Source organism: Ursus arctos, unplaced genomic scaffold (assembly GCF_023065955.2).
Source record: "Ursus arctos isolate Adak ecotype North America unplaced genomic scaffold, UrsArc2.0 scaffold_9, whole genome shotgun sequence".
Taxonomy (NCBI): Eukaryota; Metazoa; Chordata; class Mammalia; order Carnivora; family Ursidae; genus Ursus; species Ursus arctos.
The window spans coordinates 73,634,694-73,652,022 of record NW_026623111.1 but is presented as its reverse complement, the minus strand read 5'-3'; the positions used below and the strand labels follow the sequence as shown (position 1 = coordinate 73,652,022).

Genomic DNA, 17,329 nt, shown 5'->3' with positions numbered 1-17,329 from the left:
TATTATCTATATATGTCAAAAATATGTAAAATAACATTTTAACAGATATACTCTACACAAACTCCCTGAAAAGAACAAAAACTTCTAAGAACATATAATTTAACTAAAATTTATAACATAACACTTACTGGAAGTTATTTTGTAAGTAATTTTGAAATGTGGATATAACCACACATTTCATTGCAAAAATAGCTTCTTACCATTGCTATGAGAAATTCACTTAAGTTTTTGGTAAACTGTATAATTTAGTAAATTTAGCAATTTGGTTTCTGCTTCCACCTCTTTTATCATTTTGTGTTTTTGTCCTCTTAGAGTTAATAAATAGGCTCCTTTCACTTTTTAGAACACCTGGTGTTAAGAAAGCTCAATTGGTTTGAAACATGCTGGCAGACTATAGGAAATTAGATAATCTATTCCTTAATTTCCTAAACTTGTTCAGAAACCTCTCCGAACAGTAATATTTACAGACAACCGTTCCTATATATATGTCTATCTAGCCCTCTGGGCGGGTTAAAATCTTTTCTGGGTTTAAGCCAGAAAACCCAAAGATTTTAACCTTGGATCTTTTTTCCTTAGACTCACAGATGAACCTTCACTGAGACGTAAAATAATGCTTTACTTTGGCTTTTAGTCAAAGACACGAAGTAAGGGTCTTATAAAATCACTGCATCTATTATAGCAATATTGTCCACCATAACATTCAGTTTTCCCCTAAAAATTACCATGAGATGAATGTTTGAATTGTTCAGAGCCAAGAGGGCTTCATTTTGCTTCAGTAATGCCCTCTTCTAAATGATGATAACTAATTACTTTGGTATCTCTTTTCACTTTGGACACCCAGAAAATCGGTTCTAAGTCTGGTGCTCATCTACGACTATGGTGATATTATGGTATTTGTAGTATTTTTTAAATCTCAGTTTTCTAAACTAGTGACACTTTCTCTTTTTAAAAATTCGGTCTTGGTCAACTGTTTATATCTTACCTTGAGTAAAAAAAATCAGTAAATAAATAGACAAAGGAGGTGACTGCTATTTGTTCCCCAGTAGCTGTTCTCTTCCTCACTAATTATATACATGTATATACATATGTGCATGATATGTACATCTGTATCTATCTATCTATCTATCTATCTATCTATCTATCTATCTATCTATCATCTATCTGTATTTTTATATTAGCACCTGAGAATAAAGACAATCCACAGTCTCCTTTCAGGCAAGGTGAGACCATGTGACCAATTCTGACCAATGCAATATAAACAGGTACTTTGTGCAACTGTTCTTTCATCTTTCCTCCTTCTTTCCAGCTGGAATGAATACGTAACGGCTGGGGCTCTGGTAACTGTTTTAAAGCACACAGAATAGAGAAACAAGACAGAAGAAGTCTATGCCCTTGAGATGTGAAACGGCATACCAGACTGTAACTTTCTAGGATTCTATTAGAATCAGAAGAATTAAACAAATTCCAAAAAGAAGACCATATTCAAAAAGCATGCAAATAAGATTAAGAAATTCTGGAATTTTAGAGTTAGAATTAGTCTATATTTTAGACATTTATTTATTGACAAACCAAAGTAAAGATGATTCATAAAAGATCTTATTTGACCAATTCCTTTACCAGTAATTTTGGACCCTATGTATTCTCTGTTTACCCATGGTCTTCAAAATCTAATAGACCTCTAAAGTTAAACAGCAATTTAATAAACAGAAAGCTGAATACCACTGTTCAGGATGACACTTAAACAGATAAGAACACTAATTAAATATATTGCAAAACGAAATGATCTGTGTGGCAAAAATATTATCCCAATGTATGCTTTGATATGAAATATTGTTATTTTTTCACTTTTACTCCTATCTCATTGGAACAGTTGTTTAATATGCTAAATTATATTTACTTAATATGCTAAATTTTCCTCCTTAAAATTATTTTTAATTCCAATATTACAAGTAAATACCCAGGCAAATGGATCCTTTCAAAGGTTTGTTGTCAAAATCTGGTTATAGAGAAATCAGCTACAATTGATTAAAGGTACAGAGTAAAAAATGGTTATACTCAGGGTTCTTTTTCAGAGGATTGATAAATTATTAATGAACATGCTTTTCAAATTTATGACCAAAATAAACCTTTATTACATCCTATCACTTCTCTTCTGAATAGATGTTTTTAGGCTTTGTTGTTAAGCTCTTTAACAGATTCAGATCACTATTTGTAAATCTTACCTCAGACCATTTGCGCTTTATGAGGACAATCAGCCAATATATCGGACAGGTAAGTGTAGCAATAGAAATTAGATTGAAGGTCTAGGACCTATAATAGAAAAGATACTTTTCCTTCTCTATGGCAATACTGAACTTGGTTGAATCACTTTTATCTATGTACCTATTTCCAAAATTTATTCATTCATTGACTTGCCTATTTAACACGAATTGAGCAGCTACAGCAACAAGTTACTACCCTCAATATATGAGTGTGGTATCCACTATACTCGATATTGTAGAAAGTCATGGACACCACTTTCAAAAGAATCATAGTTTGGAAAAAGCCACATACTTAAAAAATACAACATAAAACAAAAGTGACACACAAAAAACACCAGGGAAACACAATGGAAACTAAAAAAAAAAAGAAAGAAAAAAAGAAAACTATCATTTTGGGGGTTACTGGTTATGTACTATTTTAACAGATAAGAAAAATTAGGAACAAAGTCTCAACTCAAGATCACATAGCAAGTTACAGAACAGAAAGTCATCATAAATAATTTTATTTTATTTTTGTAAAGATTTTATTTATTTATTTGAGGAAGAGTGAGAGTGAGAATGAGAAAGAGCACGAGTGGGGTGAAGGGCAGAGGGAGAAGTAGACTCCTCACCAAGCAGGGAGCCCGACCCAGGGCTCGATCCCCCAGGACTCTGGGATCATGACCTGAACTTAAGGCAGACACTTAACCGACTGAGCCACCCAGGTGCTGCATCATAAATCATTTTACTTCAATTTTATCTCTTTGGACCTCAAATTTTTCAACCCTTGCATTAAAATCTAGGTCTCTGTAATTCGCCTCAAATTTTAATGCAATTTATAGCGGTGTGAGACAGGAAGAGACTCCAGATGCCTGACAGAAAAACAATAAATCCACAATAATCTCTGGAGGAAGTATCTGCATTTTAGGTCTTACATTATTCCTTCAAGCAACTGTTTGAATAAAATGTTCAAAAAAAGTCAAAGATATCATGTAAAAGGAAATTCTATTTCATATATACAAATGGCAGAAATAATATAGAACAGAAGTAGATTTTTGAAGAACTCGATACTGGAATTTTCAGATGTATATTATAAAAATGATGTTACTATGCTTAAAGAAATCTGGGACGAATTGACAGGAAATTGGAAACCACATGAAGTGTCATTACACAATTTGAAAAGAACTAAACAGAAATTTAAAAATTAGTAAAGAGAATGTCTGAAGTTAAGAATTTAATGACTGAGTTAATCAGCAGATTAGAAACAGATGAAGAGAGAATGAGTGACCTGTAATAGTTTAGAATTAATACCCACAGTGGAAAGGAATAAGCAACTAGAAAATCCCAAAGCAAGAGTAAAGAGATGAGAAGCAGAAAGAGAGGTAGTCTGATAATCCCCAATACTGTTAAGGATATGAAGAAACAGGAGTTGTCATTCACTATTGCTGGATGTTTAAATTGGTTTAACACTTTAGAAAACATCTTGACATGTCTAGAAGAGAATGGAGATGTTTATAGACAAATTAGTTTTGCCCGTTTTTGAGTGTTACATAAATATTTATTTGGCATAAAGATATGTACAGCAATGTTCCAACCATTTCACTTCTTGGGTATGAAGACTTAAGAGAGTCTCAGGCACCAAAATATACACCCAAGAATGTTTATAGCAACATTGTTCATAATAGCCCAAATCTGGAAATAGTAAAAACCCAAATGTCCATCAATGTGGAAAAGATAAATATACTGTGGTATATGGATGCAACGTAATACCAAACAGCTTAAAATTTAAGAACTAGAGCTGTACACAATAACACTAATGGACTTTTAAAAGAATAACGTTGGGTGAATAAAGCAATACTTGAAGAAAACAGTCTGACTCCAGTTTTGTAACATTCATAAACAGGTAAAGTTAACTGTGTATTTAAGGATTCACACCCGGGTGGAGATACAATAAAGAAAATGAAAGAAGTGATCACCTCTGGGTGGTTAGCTCTGAGATGCTGGGGAGGATATGACCAGAAAGGTGCACAGGGAAAGCTGGCTCTTGTGGTAATGACAGCATTCTATTTTTTGATGTGGACAGTGGTTGCCTGGTGGTTACTTCATTTTTCATTAACTAATGGTCTGAGGTTTTTTTCTGTCTGGGTGTTACATTGCAATATAAACAAAAATAAAGAAAAAGTACGGTAAGTGAGACCGGATCATGGAGGGCATTGAAGCCATATTAAGGTTTTTGCCTTCTATTTGGCAGGGAGCTGGAACTTTGTGGAAGGGAAACAGCATAATCAGAAAGTAATGTTGAGAACAGAGTATAGAATGAATTGTGGCAGAAGCAAGGTCTAGGGGTCCTTTGCAACAATGCAGATGAATGACAGGAGATTATACCCTGTGACTATTTATCATATAGTTCCAAAATGTATACAGGTGGCTTTGAGTCTTCTATTATACAGACAGCGGGGTGGGGGTGGGGGAGGAGGGAAGAAATGATAAAATCCTGCCTTTAAAATTCATTTTCCAGCAATTAGTTTCAAAGAGTATTAATAGAACTGAGTTTAAGCTGGTGAAAACCTGTCTGCCTATTAAGAGAAAACAAATTGCAGATTTCGATTTCCTGATCGTTTGGACAATAGATTCTCTAAGCACAATCCTCAGCAATTGGAGTAAACAAAGCTTTCACAGAATGCCTGTAGTTTATCAATCCGAGTGCATTAGCATGAGGATCCACAGACCTGCTTGTAGAAAAGAGTATTTCAGTGGTTTGATAATTTTCATATTAGCAAGGATTTATTCACATCACTTGTTGGGTTATTAGATAATAACTTCATAATTCTGAATTTGTATTCAGTCACTTAAAAAATCTCATGCTAATTGCTTAGTTGATTTACAACACTGTTTGCCTCTTGCAGATTTTGTAGCTAATTCCCATATCTTAATAACTATGCAATACTGTTTGCTAGTGATAGAGTTGGAAAAAAGCATCTGACATTTCTGATAGGTACAAGCGACAAGCTCTACTACCAAGGCTTTACTGAGAGCTATTCAGAGGTTTTAATATGCACAACTTCACAGAACACCAGGATGGCCCAAACTAGGAATGAGCCCCTAGAAATTCTTTACAATTCTGCTCACAATGCAGCTCAAAGACATTAAAAAGAGAACAAGAATATTTCTTAATGGTCTGTTTAAATTTTTTTTCCTAATAAAACATGTTCCTGGCCGAAGCAAAAAAGGGTTGTCTTTATGCACAGTGTTGAGCTTATATTTTGCTTAGGAATGATACATTCCACTTTGATATAGGCAAAACTAATGACCACCATTCTCCTTGGAAAAGCATCATTATTTCTTATAGACCACATATGAACATTTGGAACGTCTCTAAGTTACAAGGCTAATGGTGTGGAATTTGTTATTAAAAATATATCAAGATACCAGGATAGTAAAACAAACATGAACAACATCTACAGAGGAATAAACAATCTAGGTAGTATAAGGAAAAAAAATCTCCCAGCTGCATGGAGAGAAGAAAAGAGGTCACAAGGCCATGCAATGAAAATGTCTTTAAAGAAGCTTTGGCAAAAGGATTTTATGGAGGAGCAAATATTTAGAAAATATCACAATAAACGTATCTTTCAAAATCCTTGCTGAAGTATTTTTATCACGCAACATTCAAGTTATAAATTATAGAGGTAAACTTAAAAAGCCATTCTAGGGACGCCTGGGGGGCTCAGTCGGTTAAGTGCCTGCCTTCAGCTCAGGTCATGATCCCAGGGTTCTGGGATGGGGTCCTGCATGAGACTCCCAGCTCAGCGGGGAACCTGCCTCTCCCTTCTGCTTGCTGCTCCCCCTACTTGTGCTTGCGCTCTCTCTGACAAATGAATAAAATCTTAAAAAAAAAAAAAAAAAAGCCATTCTAGCTTCCTAAAGCCATACCTTATTATTTCTGTTTCCTATTTTGTAAGCAATTATTTAAATGACAAAAAATATTTTAAATTGAACATAAACTTAAGACTATTAGTATGCAATGTAATTCACTTTAAAAGTAAAATATTTGATTTTATACATTGCTTTCAAATCATGAAATGGTTACATCTTAGTGACTTACAGGCTAAATGGAAAGTGGCAAAACAAAACAAAAAATGTAAATTTTGTTTTCATGAGAATCTGAAAGAAATATAGAATGTAGTAACTGGGAATATAAGGTTACCAAGGACAATATGCAATCACAACAATCTTAAGTACATTAATTCTCATTTATTGATTTTCCCTAGCATGCACTTGAAAATACACTTTAGGAGACTAAGATTTTATGAACCATATGATTATCATAAATAAACTTAGAAATACCAGACTCTTAGTTTGCTTTCTGACTGCTAGATAATATTTTTTGTTTGTTTGGCCCAAGTCTTCGTTATTTTGCTCAACTTAACACCTAAGTGAATAGCCACATGGAAGGGTCAATTCTATTCTACAAATATTGTTAAAAGTTTACTAGGTGCAGCGTACTTCATAAGTGCAGTTATCCCAAGAAAAAGTATCAAGAACATGTTTTGAGATAACAGCGTATTGCGATTGCAAGAAGTGAGTGGCTATACCAAATGTAAGAAGTCTGCAAAAATACTAAACTTTAGGACTTGGTAACATTTGACTTCAGAACGATGATATTTACAAACTCTCTGGTTGATATATCATGTTCCTGTTAAAATATTGCCAAGAACAGTAATGTTAAAAAATGTCAGCAGAACCGTATGGTAAGATTTATTTTCCATCAAGATATAAAAGCATCTAATAAATACAAACTAAAGCTAATTAAGTATCAGAATATAGTGAAAGCCATATAAAATTAAATGTGGAATGTTTATGACTAGCGGGTTTTTTGTTTTTTTTTTTGAAAGAGAGAGAGAGCATGAGCGTGGCAGGGTTGTGGGGAAGGGCAGAGAGAGAATCTTGAGCAGGCACACCCAGCAGGGAGCCTGATGCAGGGCTCCGTCTCAGGACCCTGAGATCATGACCTGAGCTGAAATCAAGAGTCCGATGCTTTAACCGACTGAGCCACTCAGGCGCCCCTGACTAGTGGTATTTTTATCCAAAATAATATTACTTACAGGAAAATAGCAGAAAGTCAGATTTTTTTTAGTCATTCAAAAGAGTGTTAATGCTGGGCATACACTAAGAATATGATAGGGAACAAAGCAAACAAGAAATGGACATCTCTATCCTTGCAGACCTACATCATAATGGGAGCGAGAGACAATAAATAAAGTAAGTATTATATATGTTATGTCAGATGGTGATAAGTACTGTAGGGGAAAATTAATCAAATAATGACAACAAAGAGCATGTGGAAAAAGGCAGTCCCTTCAATCAGGAAGAGCCTCTGTAGAAAGAGCATTCCAGACTGAAAAAAGAGTAAGTGCAAATGTGTCAGGAAGGCATTTCTCTGACATGTTGGAGAGACAGAGGGACACTAGTGTGGCAGGAACCTAGAGAGCTAGAGTCAGATAGGAAATGTCTGAGAAGTAATGTGTGTGTATCAGATGGAGCCGAAACAGGGCCTTTAAACTCATAATGACTTTAGCTGTTAATTCCACTGAGATGGGCAGCCAGATGGATTCCAGGCAGGGGAGGGACATGATCTAATATGTTTAACAGTTTACTAGACAGTTGACAGGATTGTCAGTAACTCCTGAAGGTAGAGCTAATAGGGTTCAAGGATATACTGAATGTGAGGTTGTAAGTATTTAGTGAGAAGTGATGTAATGCTATGCCATATCTTAGAGACCCTCAGTGGAGGCATCAGTCTTCAGAAAAGTATGGACTCTGAGATTCTCCATGAATGTTTTTTATTTGGGGTATGTGTCACAATTCTATTAAAGGAATTAAAACTTTTCTTTGAAGGTTTTATTTATTTGAGAGAGGGCAACAGAGAGAGCACAAGCAAGGGGAGCAGCAGAGGGAGATAGAGAAGCAGACTCCCTGCTGAGCAGGGAGCCCAGCATGGGACTCAATCCCAGGACTCCGAGATCGTGACCTGAGCCTAAGGCAGACACTTAACCGACTGTGCCACCCAGGAGCCCAGGAATTAAAACTTTCAATCAATAGACTAAAGTCCTCAAGGTGAATGTTCAATATGGAATCAAAGGTAGTATTTTGTAAAAACCTACAGTACTGAACACAAAATTAATACACATTCAAATTTAATAGAAGAAAGCATGAAAATGTGTACTTTTTTTTCCTGTGTATTTGTGACTCATATAATCTGTTAAAAGGGAAATTATATTTATTTGAAACAATTGCAATCATTAAATTATCATCTTTAAGATTAAATTTTAAAGGGACAGAATTCAATAGCAAACACTGATGGTGAACTATTTATTTTTGTTCTCTTAACACACCTTTGGAAAATACAAAAATTAAAATAAGATGAGTTATTTTATTTATTGCTCATCAGATTGACAAAGATGAAAAAGAATGTTAATGTTTATCAACAAGCACGTGAAGAAACAGGCTTTCTTATACACCACTTATGTGAGTCAAAATTGCAACAGCTTTTCAAGAAAACAAATTCACAGCAGGAAGGCAAATGTCTTCAAATTTTCATATTATTTCTTCTGTAATTTTACGTTTAAGAGGGTAATCATAAATAAGCATGAGTATGTATCTAAAAGAATGTTCATTGCAACTTCTGCAGTGAGAACTTGAAAACAAAGGAAATTCTCAACAATTACAAATTTTTTTTTTAAAGTTGTATCTGTATGATCAATGACTACACAGCACATTCAGTCATCAGCCTGTGTCTCCATGCCCTGTCACCTAGCCACCTGCTCACACCTGGGTTTCAGGTTGTTTCCTTAAGCCAAGAATAACATTTTTTAAGTTTGGGATTGGTTTGTTTTTATTAGTCTTCTAGAGAGATTAAAAATATCACTTTAAAAGCATTGTTTCATTTGCATTCCCATATATTTCAGTGAATGAGAAAGAAAAATGTTGATTTCTGTTGGCATGTTGGGAATTATATATAAGGGTGAATAAACTAATGAAAGTTTAAAGCAAGTATAAAGATAATTCATCAAGTAGCTGGGGGGGAATATCGATCACATCTGCTGTATAAAAACTATTTACATTAAGACCATGTATGCATATATTGCTAAATAGAAAGAAAATGTACAAAACTACCTGTGCGTGTATGCGTCTTAATTCAGATTGCAGCATATCACCATGAGCTAAGTGGCTTAAACAATACTTATTTTTGCACAGTTCTGGAGGCTAGGAAATCCCAGATCAAGGTGTCAGTAGATTTAGTGTCTAATGAGGGCCTTGGTTGCCCCACCTCCCCTGGCAGAAACCAGAGAGATCATCATTCTTGTGTTTCTTCTTATGAGGGCTCTTTTCTCATGCCTTACTTGCTCTCAAAGGCCTCACCTAAAAATACCATCACATTGGGGATTAAGCTTCTACACATGAATTTTCAGTCCATAACAGTGTGTGGCTTAAAATTTTAAAAATAATGATAGTAGTATTAATAATAGGAAGCATCTGTATAGGACTTACTATATGCTGGGCTTTTTTCAAATTCTTTTTGTATATTTATGTCTAATAGGCCTGTGAGTTTAGAATCATAATTATCTCCATTATTATGGGTAAAGTAACTTAGTTTTGTTTAGCTAGTAAGTGATAGACACTAAAATATTCTGAGTTTTTGATGGAATTATGAATGATTTGTGGTTAATTTTTGTTTTTCACATTTTGTAAGTTTTTGTCATTGAATATATAATATTTACTTCAACACTTGTTTGATAAATCAGTCTAAAGTGTGAGGGAGAGGCCAGGGTTAGAAATAAAAATTTGTTTATAATTTTTGAGAAAGTAAATGAAGTCATTTAGGGTTAAAGTATAGCAAGAGTCAAAAATGGAATTCTGGAAGAAGAGACTCCAGTGAAGGAGGTAGAAGGAATAGAGAGGTCAGAAGAGAATCAGGAGTGGAGGCTCAAGAGAGGACAGGGTTTCAAGGAGTAAGCTGGCAGTGGATTCTAATGAGGTAATAGGTAGAGAAAGATAAAACCTGAAAACTTCCACCTCATTCGTCAAGTACGAGATCATGACGACCTTTTGAAAAGCACTTTCTTTGGAGAGGTCAAGATAGAAGCCCAATTTCAGTGGTTGGAGAATAAAAAAATCAAGTGGAGACAGAACTATCCTGAGACACTGACATGAGAAAGAATTAGTAGAATAAAGGGAGTTCAGGGTCAAAGAATGTTTTTTTTTTTTCACAAATGTTTTTTTTACTCAAAACATACTTCAGGCGAAGGGAGGAAGCAAATGAAAAATACCAACAATAATAAAAAGCTTGCGTGAGGCCTATGCTCATCCTTATCACTTGACATTCATCACGTCACATAGTTCTTGGAATACTCTGGTATTGTGACTGCCATTTTATAAATGAGAGACTGAAACTTGGGAATAGAATAGACAAATAATGTGCCTGAGCTCACAAACTAGCAAGAAAGATTGAAATTTGAATCCGGTGTTGTCTGATAGTAAAGTCTGTATTCTTAACTATTAATCTAGACTGCCCCATCAGCATTTGGGTGTGTTCACATGCCTGGGGTGTGGGGAATGAGGTGCAGACACAACATGGCAGATACCAGAAAAAAACAAACCAAAACCAAAAAAAAAAACCACAAAAAAACCCTTGGTCTTTTAACACATGGTGGTGTCTCAATCAATCAATCTTTCTCCCTCTCTCTCTTTCTGCACTCTATATCCTCAAATTCCTTTTTATTTCTAAAGTCATTTATATGTTCTTCTTCTGTTTCACACTTCAACTTTAGTCAGCATATTGATGGGATCACAGTTTTAGCACAAAGATTATTTTAAAGTGAAAACATTTAAAATTTATTTGAACTTCCCTTATCTGACTAAAGCAGAGCCTCCGGAAAGTGTAAAAGGCACTAACCCTCCTCCAAGGGAGTTTCCTGCAAATTCCAGGAAGCGGAAGACTTCTCATTCCCTTTAGCATTAAACAAACAATAGACCCTTCCATACTCTCCTTTAGGAAGCCCTAACACCTTGTTAATCTGCCTATCACACGTTAATGCACAGGTTTTCAAACATTCGAACCTAAGAGGGTAGAGAAAAAGTTTTTCTCCCAACAATCTCAAGTCTTTTTTTCTGAACAAAGACGGTCTCTTCCCTAAAAGGAGATCTGGAGAGAACAAGATACCTAATAATTTCACTAAGCCCACTCTACACCCTCTGTAGAAAATGCCCTATTTCTGCCACTGGCCTGCCTGATCTAAGGTTTTAAGAATAAGGTGACAGGTTTTCTATTTCTAGTGAGCTGAATGCTTTCTGAAGGATGTACCTTTTTCTTTTGATTTTATTACGAAGCACAGTGAGAAACTTAAAAGAAAAGATCTCCTACATAGAGGGCAGAAACTAACAGTAGAAAGCAGAAAGGTGTGATATTCAAAAACAACAAACAAATCTGTGGGGATTTACAAAATGAGAAGTCTGAACTTTTAGCTACAAAGACAATATTCTATGTTTCACAAATTAATAAGCATATAGAGAAGATTACCTGAAATGTTATTAAAATTAATAACAAGGCATATAAAAATGACCTCTGTGCCAGCTCTTACCAGGACTGTGGATATGAATTACAGTTTTGAATTACTTACAGGGACACATATAAGGAATTAGAGCTAGGTTCTGATAATTGACTGGAAAATATAAAGTTGTAGAAAAGGTTTTTTTTTCATTGCTATGTTTTATTGCATAATAAATCAGCATACTTAGCCTAAACCAGCGCTAACACTTCTCCTGTGAGATCCTTCATTGGATAGAGCGAAAGTCACTTAGGAATGTCAAAAAAATAACATTGGTCCTATTTATTCTTGCATTCCTCAAGGAGATACTCCAGCTGTGTTCCCAAATGTAATACTATGTGTATTAGAGTACATCTTAGTTCTTGGAGTTGATAACGTTATCAAAGGTCATTCTTAAAATTTGAAAGGACTGATAAAACAAAGGTGAGAGATTTTTCAAATTTTTTGTTCTTGATGAGTGATTACTTTTTTATTCTCCTTGACTTTTAAAAAAGTAAAAGACCTTGCTTTCAAATGCTAATCAGTTGCTTCTTTATTCCCCCAGAGACTTCAGACGTTTCTGCTTCAAATCTTCATTTTCTTGAGCACTTTTTTGACCTTGGTCTTGGAGATTACAGATAGTTCAGAACAACATACAGCTTGTTATTTTTAACTGAACTGTGGAGCACATTACATAAGAATCAATGGGGAAAAATTAGTTTGAACATTCCATTTTCCCATTTCAAATTATCAAGCCACCAGCAATGGTTAAAAATGAGAGAGAGAGGGGGAGGAGTTAAGATGGCGGAGGAGTAGGGGACCCCTTTTTCAGCCGGTCCCCTGAGTCGAGCTGGATAGGTACCAGACCAGCTTAAACAACCACGGAAGCAGCCTGAGATGCAGGAAGATACATCTGGATCTCTACAAATGAACATCTCCAGCGCTGAGTATTGAGGTACGAAGCGGGGAGCCGTGAAACCGTGCACAGATATCGGAAGATAAACGGAAGGGGGAGGGAGCTGCCGCGTTTGGGCGCCAGGAAGCGGTAGCCACCTGCACGGGGGAGCGGGCAGACTCTAGAACAGCACCCTCGAGAGAACAGACTGAGACCGTGAACCGGGAGCGTGCCACCAGGCATCTCGTGGAACTCCGGAATCCCGGTGTGCTCACTGGATTCAGACTGAGACGGGGAGCTCCCGGAGCGTGTGCGTGCGGGGCGGCTGGTGGGCCACCTGCACTGGGGAGCGGGCGGACTAGGGGACGGCACCCGCGAAACAGCAGACTGAGACCCTGAACTGGGTGCGCGCACCACCAGGCTTCTCACGGAACTCTGGAATCCCAGTGTGCTCAACGGAAATAGACTGAGACCCGGAGATCCGGGAGCGCACGGGGGCGGCTGGCGGCTGGCAGCTGGTGGCTGGAGGCATTAGAAGCACAAAGGACAAACCGGGGATGTACTGTATGGTGACTAACATAATATAATAAAAAATCATTAAAAAAAAAAAAAAAAGCACAAAGGACAGAGAAGCGCCGGCCCTGGAAGTGAGGGCTAGGACGCCAGGTGTGGGGCGCACATCCCGGGAGGCTGCAGGGTTGAGCAGCACCAACAGTAACGGAGTTAAAGTGGCCAGAACATCAATGGAGAACGGTCCGCGATCCCCTCTGTTCTGTGACAGAGGCTGAAATTCGGCCGCTGCTGCTCTGACTGTCAGAAGAGGCACAGCAAACCGCTAGGGAAAGCCGCCAGAGAACAAAAGCCTGGAAATACCGGCTCACAGTGTGCCCATCCCCATCCCCCCTCGCAGGGGGACATGGAGACTCTACCCAAATAGGGTTGCCTGAGTATTGGCGCGGCAGGCCCCTCCCCCAGAACACAGAAGGCAGGCTGAAAAATCAAGAAGCCCACAACCTGGGGCGCCTGGGTGGCGCAGTCTTTGAGCGCCTGTCTTTGGCTTAAGGCGTGATCCCGGTGTTCTGGAAAGGAGTCCCTCATCGGGCTCCTCCGCTGGGAGCCTGCTTCTTCCTCTCCCACTCCTCTGCTTGTGTTCCCTCTTTCGTTGGTTGGCTCTCTGCCACATATAAATAAATAAAATCTTTAAAGAAGAAGCCCACATCCCCAAGATCCCTATAAAACAAGGGGCACGGCCTGGGACCCAGTCAATAATTTGGGCTCTGGACAACCCCGCAACCTCTCCTCATCAGAATGACAAGAAGGAGAAGCCCCCCCCAGCAAAGAAAAGACAATGAGTCTGTGGCCTCTGCCACAGAAATAATGGATATCGATGTAACCAAATTATCAGAAATGGAATTCAGAGTAACGGTTGTCAAAATGATGAGTAGAATTGAAAAAAGTAATAACGAAAAGGTTACTGAGAATATAGAATCCCTAAGGACAGAAATGAGAGCGAATCTGACAGAAATTAAAAATTCTATGAGCCAAATGCAGGCAAAACTAGAGGCTCTGACGGCCAGGGTCACCGAAACAGAGGAACGTATTAATGAATTGGAGGATGGGTTAATAGAGGAAAAAACGAAAATAGAAGCTGGTCTTAAAAAAATCCATGCCCACGAATGTAGGTTACGGGAGATTACTGACTCAATGAAACGATCCAATGTCAGAATCATCGGCATCCCCGAGGGGGTGGAGAAAAACAGAGGTCTAGAAGAGATATTTGAACAAATTGTAGCTGAAAACTTCCCTAATCTAGCAAGGGAAACAAAAATTCGTGTCCAAGAGGCAGAGAGGACCCCTCCCAAGCTCAACCATGACAAACCTACACCACGTCACGTCATAGTGCAATTCACAAATATTAGATCCAAGGATACAGTACTGAAAGCGGCCAGGGCAAAAAAATTTCTCACATACCAAGGCAAGGGCATCAGAATTATGTCAGACCTGTCTACACAGACCTGGAATGAGAGAAAGGGTTGGGGGGGCATTTTTAAAGCTCTTTCAGAGAAAAACATGCAGCCAAGGATCCTTTATCCAGCAAGGCTGTCATTCAGAATTGATGGAGAAATAAAGACATTTCAGAATCGCCAGTCATTAACCAATTTCGTAACCACGAAACCAGCCCTACAGGAGATATTAAGGGGGGTTCTATAAAGGTAAAAAGGCCCCAAGAGTGATACAGAACAGAAAGTCACAACCAATACAAACAAAGACTTTACTGGCAACATGGCATCATTAAAATTCTATCTCTCAGTTCTTAGTGCCAATGTAAATGGTTTAAACGCTCCCATAAACGCCACAGGGTTGCAGATTGGATAAAAAGAAATGACCCATCCATTTGCTGTCTACAAGAGACTCATTTCGAACCCAAAGATGCATTCAGACTGAGAGTAAGGGGATGGAGTACCATCTTTCATGCAAATGGACCTCAGAAGAAAGCTGGGGTAGCAATTCTCATATCAGATAGATTGGATTTTAAACTAGAGACTATAGTAGAGACGCAGAAGGGCACTATATTATTCTTAAAGGAAGTATTCAACAAGTGGATATGACATTTATAAATATATATGCCCCCAACAGGGGAGCAGCAAGATACACAAGCCAACTCTTAACCAGAATAAAGAGACATATAGATAAAAATACATTAATAGTAGGGGACCTCAACACTCCACTATCAGAAATAGACAGAACACCCTGGCAAAAACAAAGCAAAGAATCAAAGGCTTTGAATGCCATACTCAACGAGTTGGACCTCATAGATATATATAGAACACTACACCCCAGAACCAAAGAATACTCATTCTATTCTAATGCCCATGGAACATTCTCAAGAATATACCATGTTCTGGGACACAAAACAGGTCTCAACCAATACCAAAAGATTGAAATTATCCCCTGCATATTCTCAGACCACAACGCTCTGAAATTGGAACTCCACCACAAGGAAAAATTTGGAAGAAACTCAAACACTTGGAGACTAAGAACCATCCTGCTCAGGAATGACTCAATAAACCAGGAAATCAAAAATCAACTTAAACAATTTATGGAGACCAATGAGAATGAAAACACAATGGTCCAAAACCTATGGGATACTGCAAAGGCTGTCCTAAGGGGGAAATACATAGCCATCCAAGCCTCACTCAAAAGAATAGAAAAATCTAAAATGCAGTTTTTATATTCTCACCTCAAAAAGCTGGAACAGCAACAGAGGGACAGGCCTAGTCCACTCACGAGGAAGCAGCTGACCAAAATTAGAGCAGAAATCAATCAATCAGAAACCAGAAGTACAGTAGAGCAGATCAACAGGACTAGAAGCTGGTTCTTGGAGAGAATCAATAAAATTGACAGACCACTGGCAGGACTTATCCAAAAGAAAAGAGAAAGGACCCAAATTATTAAAAGTATGAATGAAAAAGGAGAGGTCACAACCAACACCATTGAAATTGGAAGGATTATTAGAAATTTTTATCAACAGCTATATGCCAATAAACTAAGCAATCTGGAAGAGATAGAATCCTTCCTGGAAACCTATAAACTACCAAGATTGAAATAGGAAGAAATTGATTTCTTAAACAGGCCAATTAATTATGAAGAAATTGAATCAGTGATAAACAACCTTCCAAATAACAAAACTCCAGGACCGGACAGTTTTCCTGGGGAATTCTACCAAACATTCAAAGAAGAAATAATACCTATTCTCCTAAAGCTATTTCAAAAAATAGAAACAGAAGGAAAGCTACCAAACTCATTCTATGAGGCCAATATTACCTTGATCCCCAAACCAGGCAAAGACCCCCTCAAAAAGGAGAATTACAGACCGATTTCCCTAATGAATATGGACGCCAAAATCCTCAACAAGATACTTGCTAATAGAATCCAACAGTACATTAAAAGGATTATCCATCATGACCATTTAGGATTCATACCTGGGATGCAAGCGTGGTTCAACATTCGCAAATCAATCAGCATGATACATCATATCAACAAGAAAAGACTCAGGAACCATATGATCCTCTCAATCGATGCCGAAAAAGCATTTGACAAAATACAGCATCCTTTCCTGATTAAAACCTTTCAGAGCGTAGGGATAGAGGGTACATTTCTCAATCTCATAAAAGCCATCTATGAAAAGCCTACTGCAAATATTATTCTCAATGGGGAAAAGCTGGAAGCCTTTCCCTTAAGATCAGGAACACGACAAGGATGCCCACTCTCGCCACTATTATTCAACATAGTACTAGAAGTCCTTGCAACAGCAATCAGACAACAAAAAGGGATCAAAGGTATCCAAATCGGCAAAGAAGAAGTCAAAATGTCTCTCTTCGCAGATGACATGATACTCTATATGGAAAACCCAAAAGAATCCACTCCCAAACTATTAGAAGTTATAGAGCAATTCAGTAATGTGGCAGGATACAAAATCAACGCTCAGAAATCAGTTGCATTTCTATACACGAATAACGAGACCGAAGAAAGAGAAATTAGGGAATCCATCCCATTTACAATAGCACCAAAAACCATACGTTACCTTGGAATTAACTTATCCAGAGACG

At 37.5% G+C, this 17,329-nt stretch overlaps 1 protein-coding gene across 2 annotated transcripts in view; it reads right to left on the bottom strand.

The window, feature by feature from the left end:
* The window catches only part of GRID2 (glutamate ionotropic receptor delta type subunit 2), a 1,362,985-nt gene that overhangs the window by 294,856 nt on the left and 1,050,800 nt on the right, over nucleotides 1-17,329 (bottom strand). The window lies entirely within an intron of this gene.